At 35.9% G+C, this 12269-nt stretch overlaps 1 protein-coding gene across 1 annotated transcript in view; it reads right to left on the bottom strand.

Annotated features, from left to right (window-relative positions):
• The window catches only part of SEMA3A (semaphorin 3A), a 174822-nt gene that overhangs the window by 76314 nt on the left and 86239 nt on the right, over positions 1–12269 (bottom strand). The gene's annotated exons all lie outside the window — the stretch shown is intronic.

The following is a 12269-nucleotide window of genomic DNA, read 5'->3' as shown; positions in this document are numbered from 1 at the left end:
CCTCTGTCAGCAGCTATTTCATCCAGAACTTTCTCAGCAAAACAAGGACAAGCAAGATGAAAGCATATACTAGTTGATTTTTGTAAAAAAAAAAAAAATTAAAAAAAAATAATTCTTTCCTAGTCTAGTACCATTTCTGGCTTGTGAGAAAACGTGTGGTTAGTGGGTAAGAGCTAACCTACTGGAACGGGAAGCAGTGACTGTTGAGTTTCAGGGTGATTTTTTTTTTCCTGACACTTTTCTGGCAATTCACACAGAAGCCATCCCAGAATTACAGAGCCTAATGCAGCAAAATCACTGCCAGTCAATAATTAATCAATGCAGTGCAAGCAAACTATCTGAAGAGGTTGTGTTGATGGAGTGTCTACAGCTACTAAGAAGATATTACTAGTTTAAATTATAAGGCATGGAAGACATAGAGTAGTTTGACAGCAGTGATGCTCTCCAGCTGCTTTAGTGCAATTGAAGGAACTCATACCCTTACTCTTGTAACCCCCAAACCATAAACACGAAGTAGTACATCTCCAGGGTATCTTCCAGGACCTAGTTGATATCCACAAAAAGCTGTCAAACAATAACGTGGGACGATCCATAAGCATTCAAGATGCCAAGAGCTTTAGGAACTATCATCACGTCCTTTGTTTAAAAGGTAGTGTTGGCCATAGCTATGAGCATTATTGATGTTAACATTTCCTTTGCTTTTTTCATAGAATCTGTTGTGCTACTGTGAAGCATTTTATAAGACAAATAGAGTAAAGGGAAAAGAAAAAAAAATTACCCCAAAACCCTAGAAAAAATAACCCTCAAATATTGCCAGAGTGGAATCCCTGCAGTATGACAATGCACCAAGAAGGAGTATCCATTTGGACTTTAAGGCCAATGTCAGCGTCTCCTAACCAAGTCATAAGTTGATGGCATTGAAATATTGTGTTTTCTGTATTATTCAGTGTTGTTAGGAACTAAAGGAAATGCCACATTTTGCACTGAGAACAACTTTCACACTTGTTAAGGTTTGGACTTACCTCCTCTCTCTACAGTGAGGCTTTAATTGGAGTGGCTAAATTTGCTGGCCTAGTCACAGTCAGCAGAAAGCAACAGGCTCCTCTGAATGACAAGTCAGACCAGCTCAGAACTGCAATTCCCAAGGGCAAGATCTCTCTTCTTTGGCCATAGAGGAAGCTTCATATTAATTTAGGTCTGAGCTAAGTCTCTTTGAAATGAACACTGCTGAGGCAGTTGATTGGAGACACCTGACTTTGAAAACAGATGCTGATGGGTTTGCTGTTTGGTTTTTTTTTTTCCTTTTCTTTCTTCTCCCCTCCAATATATTAATTTCAGTGAATTTTTTATTTTCCCTTTTCCCAGTACAACTTTCTGTGCACACATTCTATGACTACATCAAGGATATTTTGCAGAGTCTTTTAAGTACATTTCACTCTATGAGAAATGATTTATTTATGAATTGCATTACTTTTCAAGAATAATTTTAAGTGAACAACTGTGCAGGATATGGCTATGTTGTTATTGTTATTATATTTCCTATTTCACACTTAATCTATTGAGTCATGAAAACTGTTAAATATGAGGACTTTGGTTTCAGGTTTGGGAGTCATGCTGTTATGGAACTTTTAATAAGAAACTTTTATTAAAGTCATCCCCATGGAATGCTTCATTTTTTAAAAAGCGCAAGTGCAAATAAATGTAATGTGAGAAATTATGCAAAAAACACAAATATTAAAACAAATGTAAATGCTGTGGCAAGTGGTAACCATTGGGGAAATAGGTGAAAAGTGACTGAAACAATAATGCAACTTTTTTAGATCATTAATTATTTAAATAAATAAATAAATAAATACGCACAATGGACTTCTGCCTTTTAGTGTTCAGGCTCCATATGCTATAGGGTTTTTACCTGCACACATTTGGGGGATACGGGGCTCTGCAACATCTTTATTATGTTTTGTTTTTCCAACTTTAGGCTTAGCAGAATTGAATTATTGGAAACTAGTTTTAAAACCCTGTGGGAAATCACTCTAAGTGACAGATCTTTAGTAAAATGCTATTTTCAAAGAAAGGTCTCCAGCTTCTGCAGGACCTGGAACTGAAACTCTCTTAGGTTGCTGTGCTGTTCTAAAGGGGCCAGAGAAGGAACTTCGTTGAAAAGTGTTCACCTGCAAAACTGATCATGGTCTCAAGAAGATCTGCTCACCTCTCTGTGCCTGCCTTCAGGCAGCTTGCTCACCACCTTTCTGATCACTGCAGGACCTCTGAAATAATCTCTGCATTATTCTGTGTTCTCTTTCAGACCCAAGAAACACTCTTTCCACTGAGCCACTTGTAGGTATTCATTGACATTTTGGCACCTGTACATCTTATTTTTCATCTTGAGATAAAAGACCTGCTGAGATGATATCCGGCTCCATGCTTCCTTCTGTAGATTAATGAAAACAGAACAGAGCTCTTGATTTCTGCTTCTTCTTTTATCATATTATGTCACTCCTGCTGGAAAGTTTTCCTGATTTATGATGTTCAGAAGATGTCTTAAGATGCAGTAGACAGCTCTGGTAAGCACAAGTTTTGAAAATTTGTCTTCCTAAACTAAGCTGAATTCGGATAACTGAACCCTCTCAATAGTTCTCTTTCAGTCAAATTTGAAAAGTCCCACATTTTTCTGCTTTCTTCTGAAATTAAATGAATTAATATTTATTAAGTTACCATAAACCTTAGCAAAAAGGGAAATGTTTCATACCTATCTACCTACCTACCTGTCTATCTATGTACCTAATTATAATTCAATGAATTTAATGAAAGGGAAAACATAGCCAAATGGGCTGTTCAGGAACAGCTGGTTCAATTTATTTATTATTCCTAGTTTATGATCTCTAAGTGCTTCTGCTTCTGATTGGAAGACAAACCAAGTGTCAATGTCAAATAGTGAAGACTTGTTCACACCTGAACATGCTAGTTTGCATACTAATATTGGTACTTATATGAAGAATAGCCTGTGCAACATATGTAAATAAAAGGAGGGCAGGCACAGTCAAACCAAGCAGCTGTTCAGAAAAGAAGTATGTTTGTGAACTTGGTTTTGCAATATTTCACAAGCTAAAGATACCAGACTGGTCTGACTGTCATGAAATAGTTTTGCCGGAGGGAGTTGTGGTTTTCATTTTTTTTTTTTTTAATGATGCCATGTACCTATTTGCAGCAATTTTAAAGCACTGCCTAAATTTATATTTTGTATAAAATATTATTCTGATTCTGGATAATACAAATAAGTGAGCAGATATGAAAAATATCAAGGAGTTTCATTACAGTGTCATTATATTACTTATGCCTTCAGAAAAACCTGCAAATATAGTGATTAGGAAAAAAAAAAAAACAACAAAAAAAACCAAACCCAAAAAACAAACATACAGTTAACATAAATGACATGTTAACCTAGACTGATTAGTCAAGACACCAAAAATGTCATCCCAATGGCATACCAGACACTAGATACCATCAAGGATATTGAACAATTCTCAGAGGACACTGAGAATTAGAACGCCTTTGTATTGCAACTTTCTGGGTTGTCAAGTGTAATACATCACCTAAGATCACTGTCTGGCTCGTATAGGATGACCTCTGGAAATATAACCACCATACAATGACTGTCTGTTCTACTCAAGTTATTAAGTGGTCTGCATATGTAAGCAATAAGATATACAGACCTAAAACCAGTACATGTAACTGAACTACATAACCTAAAAGTCTCAGTTCTTTAAATGTTCTTATTCTTACCTCCGACATATTTTCCATTAAAAACATTTGGAACAGATTCTAATTACTTTAGCAGATTCTACTATTATGTTAAATAATTTATTAGGCCATACTCTATTACATGATTGTACTGGTTTTCTATGGTTATTTTTAGCATTCAAGACCACTGCTTCCCCCTTTGTCTTCTGGATTTCCTGTATGTTATTAGACTGTGGTGAGGTCAGGCATCAGAGGAAATAACAGCAGTGCTAACTCCTAGACCCAATGTTTTATGAATTACTGAGCATCAGTGATGTAATGGCAATAAATCTAACCCAGTCTCAGTCTTGTGTCCTGCTGTAAATAAACGAAGTTAGCAAAGGTGTTATTTCATTCAAGAGCCTTCCTGATGAGAACGAAAATGCTTCCCCCAGGGGATTGTTTGTAAAATTGCTTCTATAATTAGGGTGCTGTTTAACAAGAGAAAGGTTCTCCAGCTTTCCTGGGGAACTTTCATGTCTGAGTCAAGGGTATCTTATTTACAACACAAAAACGACTGCAAATTGGGGAAGCAACATATAGAAAGGACTTAGTCAAGTGGAGTTAACATATAAGCATATGGCTAAGATTTTCTAATTTCCCTAGTGATTTTGCATGCTCCTGAGTTAGGCACCCAATTTAAGACTTGCCCAAGGGCTCTGATTTTCACCGAGTACCTTCTTGGGCAATTTAAAATTCAGATACTTGAAACTGTTAGTCACTTCTGAAAACTTCTGAAATCTGCCTTGCTTTTTAGCCTATCTGCTTTTTAATTTCTAGCATGGAAAAATCTCTACTATAAAGACACATCCTAACTAAAGTATTCCAAAATCTGACTCTAAATGAGTGACAGAACAAGTGGCAAATCTAGAAAAATATTACTAACTCTTTTTCCCTATAACGAGATCTACTGAGCATGCTTTCAGAGAATTTATGCAAGTAACAAAGAAGGGACAGAGAATTACACCCACAGCAACTACTCTAACAACTATCAAGCTTTGCTTTTTTCTCTAAGATACTGCAATCTTCCTGCAACATTTCACTCAGACAAGCCTGTAAAGTGTCAGGTTTAGCCCAGTATTTCATAAGTATTCAGATTTTTAAAAACACATAAACAAGGACTGGAATACAGAAAATGAAATTCTGACCCTTTGGGCAATTTTTGCTTTTCCTGAGGCAAAGCTTAGATCAGAAATCTCAGTAATAAGCACTTCTCTTTTCTCTTTGTTCCCTCTACTTGCTTTCAGTGTGACACCACGCAGCCCTTCTGCACTCTCATTTTATTTTTCTCATTAGCAAAAACTAGTATCCTCAACATGTTAATAACTGATACTGCATTAGAGAACAATGCATTTGAAAAGCTAATTCTATTGTGCACTTGGAGATATAACTAACAGTAGACATAATTATAACCTCTCTCTGTGACAAGTTGCAATTATTCGTCATGGTACTGTGTTTAAAAGCAACGCATTTCTCACATAGGTTGGGTTTTTTTATTTAAAAAAGTCAAGAATGTTTGATATTCTTTTTCCAGTGGAAAAAAAAAAAATTGCTCACACTGAAACAGATGGATTTACGTGTTTTTGATTCAGAGTGATTGAAAAAAAAATGCATTAAAATTCACTGTTTTATTCACTATCTTGCCCACTTTTCTAGCACCCAGGGGTCTCCAGAAGGGGAGAGAGTCAATGATGCTGGCAAGAATGTGTGACACACTCAGCTCATACGTTTATATATGTACGCTCATAAACAGGAATGCTTAGTGTCAGTAGGGCTAATTAGCATTAAATCAGATAACTCAATTACTAATATGCATATTTTCAAAGAAGAAATGCTGCCTTTCATTTAATGGAACTTTAGCTCAAAATCCTGTTTCACCCAGTAAGGTTACAGTGTAGCATAGCGTAGTATGGTATGGTATAGTATAGTATGGCATGGCATGGCATGGCATGGCATGGTATGGTATGGTATGGCATGGTATGGTATGGTATGGTATGGTATGGTATGGTATGGTATGGTATGGTATGGTATGGTATGGTATGGTATGGTATGGTATGGTATGGTATGGTATGGTATGGTATGGTATAATAAAGATCAACTTTGTTTATTAGAGCAAACTGACAAACACACCAACCTCTGACAGGAAAGAAGTAGTTCTTCCTGAAGTTCTGTTGCTTTCTGGGATAAATTTCTGTGCCAATTTTAATAGAAACTAAATTATTAAGTTATTCAGCTTTTTTTTTTGAGAAAGAAAGATACCCAGGTTACTTCATGTTTCATCACCTACCACCAGATCACAGCCACAGTGTGGAGTGGTTATGGTCATTGATTGAGTTAGGCAGGACCTATTTGTGCTCAGAGGAAGGTTAAGGACTGTATTAACAAACTCTACAGACTGCAACTAAGGGCGATGCCATCCCAAATGTGGTCTGATCCCTGAGACCTTTATGCACATCTTCTCAAGCCCTGTTTTCAGAGCTTCATCCTGAAGCCCACTGAAGTCAAAGAAAGATTCCCCTCAAGTTCAGTGAACGCCAGAGAAATCTTTCTCATATCCCTTGCCATGTTTACATGTTAACTCGAGGTCACAGCAAGTCCTTCCAAATGACTGAATTAAAACAGTTGTTCTTCATCATCATCAATTTAACAAGTTTGAACTGACGAATATACGATTTCTAAACTCGCATCCGTACCATCACCCTTCTGCTTTTTGTCATCATTAAAGTAACAGCAATAAACACTGAGAAGAAAAATCATGTGTGTTGTTAATCCATACTGATTACTTAGTTTAGAATATCTGACTGAATATAAAAAAAGCTTTATTTGCATTTATGCAGATAAATGGTAAATGTTTAACTGCACTAGCTGTTGATCTTTGAAATGTATAATTATACACAAACACATACATGCACAAACAAAAACAATACAACCTGAAATATTAATAATCTCACCTGCTGTGCCAAATCAGCCTTTTAATTTGTTATCCATAAACAAAACAAAAGCACCTTTAAACAATGAGCTGAGTTCTCTCCTCAATGACACTTGTGCAATCCCACTGAAAGCCAATATAACTAAAGAAAAAAGTCAGTTTTGGACATTATTAAATAGGACAAATATCAGAAGGATCCATGTGGTTTTTGCACATCCACAATATAAATGCAATTTTTAAGGCACTGGGTTGCTTCTAAACCATCTTGTCTTAATTTTACAACCGGACTGTTTCCTTACTGTAAGTTAGCTGTGGATCCAGAAAATTTGACCCTAATTGGTAGGGAAAAAAACACATGCTTTCATATTTATCTATTAAAATCTTCTCAGACCATCTGCAAGATAATGCTGCTCAGTTTTCTATCACCTTGGATGTAAACATTTCAACAGGAGAAGGTGTTTGTGCTGTTTGAGGCACTTTCTGAATTCTGCTGAGCTTATCTTTTCTTTAGAGATGAAACTGACTGATTACAGGCCTATGAGAAACGGGAGACAGTTTTTGAAACTTTGTCAACTATAATTGGTTCCTGTCGAAATGTTAAGTTCCTCAGAAAGGGAAGAACTCAGAGGTATGGCCTTGTAGGAAAAGTGACCAAGCAACTGCAATGATGCTGGAGTTTCCTTGTAAGAAAAATCTCCCGAGGGCTAGCAAGGTCCACTAGTCCCATACTGCACATTTAGAGATGCACAGAAGAACTATGAGAATGAAATGTATCTTTCCCATTTCCTTTTCTTTTGCATGTAGGCATTAAAATTAACACTTACAAATGGAATCTGAAATATAATAGCCCAGATGTCTTCCTGTTTCAGGACATGTTAGTGGTAGCAGAGAAGTCAAATTGCAGGACTGGCATTTTATTCTCATATCAGTGACTAAGCATCTGCTCCAAAGCCCATTCAATATATGATGCTCTCCTCTCATCTTTCAGTGGCTTCTGATTAAGGTCTCCAAAGACCAGAAGAAACATCAGTTTTTGTATAGATCAAAGAAACAGGAATTTTAAAACTACATTTTTGCCTGAAAATGTTTTATTTGTCAATGTTAGAGATAAAATCTCATATTACCGACTGAAGGCATCTAGAATAAATCAGAACAACTTGTATATTTACTTCAATGACTTTCTGGCACTTTGTGTGAATCTGTGTTCACTGTTTCCTTCTGTATCTTTCTACAGAAGGCAATTCTGCAAATATTATTACAGTACCTCATTTTACAGATCAGGAACAAGATTTTAAATTGACAGTAGCTTTTTTAAAAATTTATTTTCTTTTTTATGGGCGAGGTCAATGCCCAGCAGTCAAAAAAGCAAATTTAACATTAGGAGTTTCAAGGAAAGAAATAAAGAACAAAACCTACAGCGTCTTTTTGCCTCTATAAATGCATGGCATGCCTGTATTTTCAGTACTTCATGAAGTTACAGTCCTCTAACTTAATAAGCATACAGCACACTAGAAGAGATATGAAGAAAAGAAGACTGTTCTCAGTTTGTTCTAAAATGAGAAACCGGTAGGTAGAAGGCTTAAAACACAATAAAGGAATGTTCCTCACATGTTACAATTTGTAAGGCATGGGATATTGTGAATACTTAAAAGATATATGAGCTCAAGAAATGCCAGTACTAATTCATCAAAACCAAGTCATTGAAAAGCATTAAACACAGTTTCCACCCCTGGTTCAGGAAATCCCTGAACAAGGAGTGCTGGAGCCTGGGAGACTATATCACTAAGCACTGCTGCATGCTCGCCTTCTTATTCTCTTCCACTGGCATCCATTACGGGCTCTTGTGAGAACTGAGATACTGGGTTAAATGAGTCTTTGGTCTGAACAGATTTGACTGTTCTTATGAAATGAGGCAGAGAGAAATTAGGTAATTTAGCCAGGAAATCTATGCCAAACCAAAAAGCTAATGTTCTAGTTCCAGAGCCTTGTCCAGTGCCATAAACAAAAGTATATAGCCCTGCCTAAAATCCTAGTGAAGCTAATGGCAACTGAGCTTACTCAGTGCATGCAAAGCTATGCACAATGTGCCAAGCAAAATTGGTTGAGGATCACTTGTGACGGGGAGAGTGCATCAGCCTTTGTGCCCAGTTAGACTTCAGTCTCCCTGTGATTCCCAAGGAATATCTCCATTGGGTTCCCAATGCAAGGATGAATTGCCATATGCAAATAGCCCCTTGTTTTTTATTCACTTGGCTTTTACAAGAACTAGCCATGGAAGCAAAAAATCCCTCCCACAGATTTCCAGCTCTACAGCAACTTAATATTAATTGGCTATACAATTATATAAACAAAAATTAAAAATGAATAAGTAATTTAACTTAGAATAAAGATCAGATAATGCATACCACACAATTTCACAGAGAGTGAGAGAAGTTTTGTTGGTTTGTTTTTTTTTTTTTTAAACTGACTTTTATGATTCAAATACAGTCAGCAGAGATTCACATGACAATATTATTCTGAAATGTTCCCATCACATCCAACACTTATTAAAATAATCTAATCTGTTTAAACATACTGGAGGGAAGAAGAGCTGATACAGAATTATCTCTTTCCCTAAATTGTTCTTTGATTTGCTTTCAGGGTTCAAAGATCCACCCAGTTCTTGTGTTAATAGCCAGCACTGATGTCACTGGGAGAAACAGAACGGAAGATAGAAGTGGAGGTTGAATTTGAAGATAAATTCAATAAAAACATTAGAAACCATTGGATAAGAAAAGCAAACAAACAGCCAACAAGTCCACCTCTGGTTTCATGGTTTCATAACTCTTCCTTGTTTCTTGATGTATTGTAATATCCTTCCTTTCCCTTTTTAATCACGCAATCTTACAGCTGTCTTTTTAAACATTTTTAGACTCAACTTCAAATGCTTCATTTGATACCATATGTCACACATTTCCTCTTCTTTCTGTGAAATGGCTTCAGATAGAATGTTTTAACCTTATTTTCCTGCTGTCTGGATTGTGTCTGTTGCTATTCAGAAGCCTCTTTCTATCTTAAATGTCATTCATTTTATGTTGTTTCATCAAATTTTGGTCACAAGTTTTAAGTTCTGCGCTGTTAATCTTCTTAGCTAATACAAGAAGTTAAAAACCCATTTATCACAAATTGTACCATGATGAGGATACATCCTTACATTGAGTAGCTAAAGGGCAGTATAAGATTCCTGGTAGAATATTACTAAGTGTAAGCTGCAAACAGAAAACAAAGTGACGATAACAGGATGTAAACTAGACCAGACTTACTCTGTCTTACAAAGTCCAGATGCTTTTTTCTTTCTGCTGCACTCCTACCTTTCTGTCACCTCTACCTTGCCATCACATTGATTTGTAGTTATTTATACATGAATACATAGAAATAATTTTCAGCATAATACAGTAGTATTTAATCTACTGTCCTAGATGACAATGTCTAAGGAAGAACAATAAATGCTTCTAACAGGCATACATGTGTGCACTGCTACATTTCAAGGAGTCTGAACATTAAAATCTAACTTTAACAGCAGTACCTAGATTATTATTTTTTTTTTCTGAAGGCTAATATGGATTGTTTTTAGCTGGATAATAGTTTGCCTCAACTCTCGTACAATTAAATTGTATCTGCAATTTCATACTGCTTCCTGACTTTCTTTCTTGGATTCAATTTGTATAATTTTATTCTTCCTAGTTCAGAGAAATCTAAATCGATATCCAGGAACTCTTCTGAAATGCATTGCTTCTGAGTGACTACCTCATTTTATTTTATTCTTTTTATTTCATGGTCATGAATGTCCCAGATACTACAACTGGTGTGAAAGATAAGCACTACTTCTGAAAATGTACAATTCTCTCCATTGACAAGAGATAAGTCTGGATAACTATACCAGTTGACTGTGTTTCAAATTATTCAAATCAGGTAAAATAACTTCTATTCTCAGGAATTATGTTGTAATATAAGTCTCGAAGGAGTAAACTATATACCACCAGTAAAGAACAAAATACTGAAAGTCTTAGATGCTCAACTTACCTCCCTGTTGCCATCTATTAATCTTTCTCATTGTCATTTTTCCTCCATTTCATGACTCAGTGTTCCCTGGCACTACAAGAAACGCCAAATCTTTCTCCCTTTCCTCTTCAGAGTATCCTGTCTATGGTGCTGCCTATAGAGAGCTGAGACTGAAAAAGTTTTTCCTTTTGAAGCATCTAAAAGCAGAAAGACTTCAGATTTGGCTTTACCTGTATGAGTAATCTCCCTAAAAACGTGAAATAATTTGCTTAAATTTGTTCCAACTTGGGTTCTGAGACTGCTTTTCATAAAAGCACCTTGGTGTGCACATAAAATGGTAACTAATGTCCAAAGTTGACAGACTGGCACATAAAGCCTAATCCTAACTTTACAGAAAGAAAAAAAAATAGTCAGTGATCACAGTACATGGGAGATCTAGCTTTAAAAACAACTTTAAAAACAAATACGCAGCTCCCATATTGTCCCAAATATGCAGCTCCCTTTGTCTCCAATCGTTCACTGAAATTGCTTGAAAAAATATTGTAATCTCATTTTAATGAAAATTATTTGAAAATTTAGCAATTGCAGCTGAATTTAGGATTAAGTTTCATTCCTTCCTCTATGTAATGATAGCTGTAGTTATTCATGCTTATTTTTATAGCTCTCCTCATCTCACCTCTTATCAGATGGCTAGTACATTTAAAATCCTCCTTACAGCAGGCACTGACCTCCACATCCAACCTTTACTTCCCTGCTTAACCTACTGGCTTCTACTACAAAACTGCCTTTGCTTTTTTTAGGAAGTCTTTGGATTATTTTTGTTGCAGTTTCTCATAACCTCTTTTTCAAATTTTACTTCAGTCTTGTCAGCCTGGAGGAGTCCAGTGATTTAGAAGTAGTAGTCCCAAAAGAGAAAAAAGTGGGCAGAGATGCTTGAACTACTTATTGTAGTTATTTTGCTACGAAAAAAAAAAATACTCTTCTTCTTTTTGTTTCACGCAGAAGATTGAAAAAGTAATTTTTCTAGAACATAAGTTTGAAAAATAAGAATAAAAACCCACTTATACTATGATGCTTTTATTAGACACTAATCTTGTTGGTAATGAATTTGGTCTACAGTACATAAAATTTGTAACTGACTAAGATTACAAACCTTGAAATAAAGCATTTCCTAGAGATTCTTAGAAAGTACTTCAAAAGATTGAAGTCCATTAGGAATTATTACATGCTATTATTATTACTAACAGTATCAATATTTATCCTGAGGTACAATATTCAACTGCTTTTCCTTGTTTTTCAATTCAAGGCCTTGGGAAAGACCAAGGAGATACGTTTTCTTCAAAATATTGGTTTTATTGCTTTTATACATCCTTCCAGTACTTAGAGACAATTCCTTGTAATGGCATCTAGGTTCTTAAGCACTCCACTGAAAATGAAACTGGAGTTAGTAAGCCAGACAAGTACCCATTAATATGGCGCCTTTGATGTATGTACATACAAAAAATCAAAGTCAGGTAGC

This window comes from Chlamydotis macqueenii, chromosome 1 (genome assembly GCF_036417535.1).
Source record: "Chlamydotis macqueenii isolate bChlMac1 chromosome 1, bChlMac1.mat, whole genome shotgun sequence".
Taxonomy (NCBI): Eukaryota; Metazoa; Chordata; class Aves; order Otidiformes; family Otididae; genus Chlamydotis; species Chlamydotis macqueenii.
This window is presented reverse-complemented; position numbering and strand designations above follow the sequence as displayed.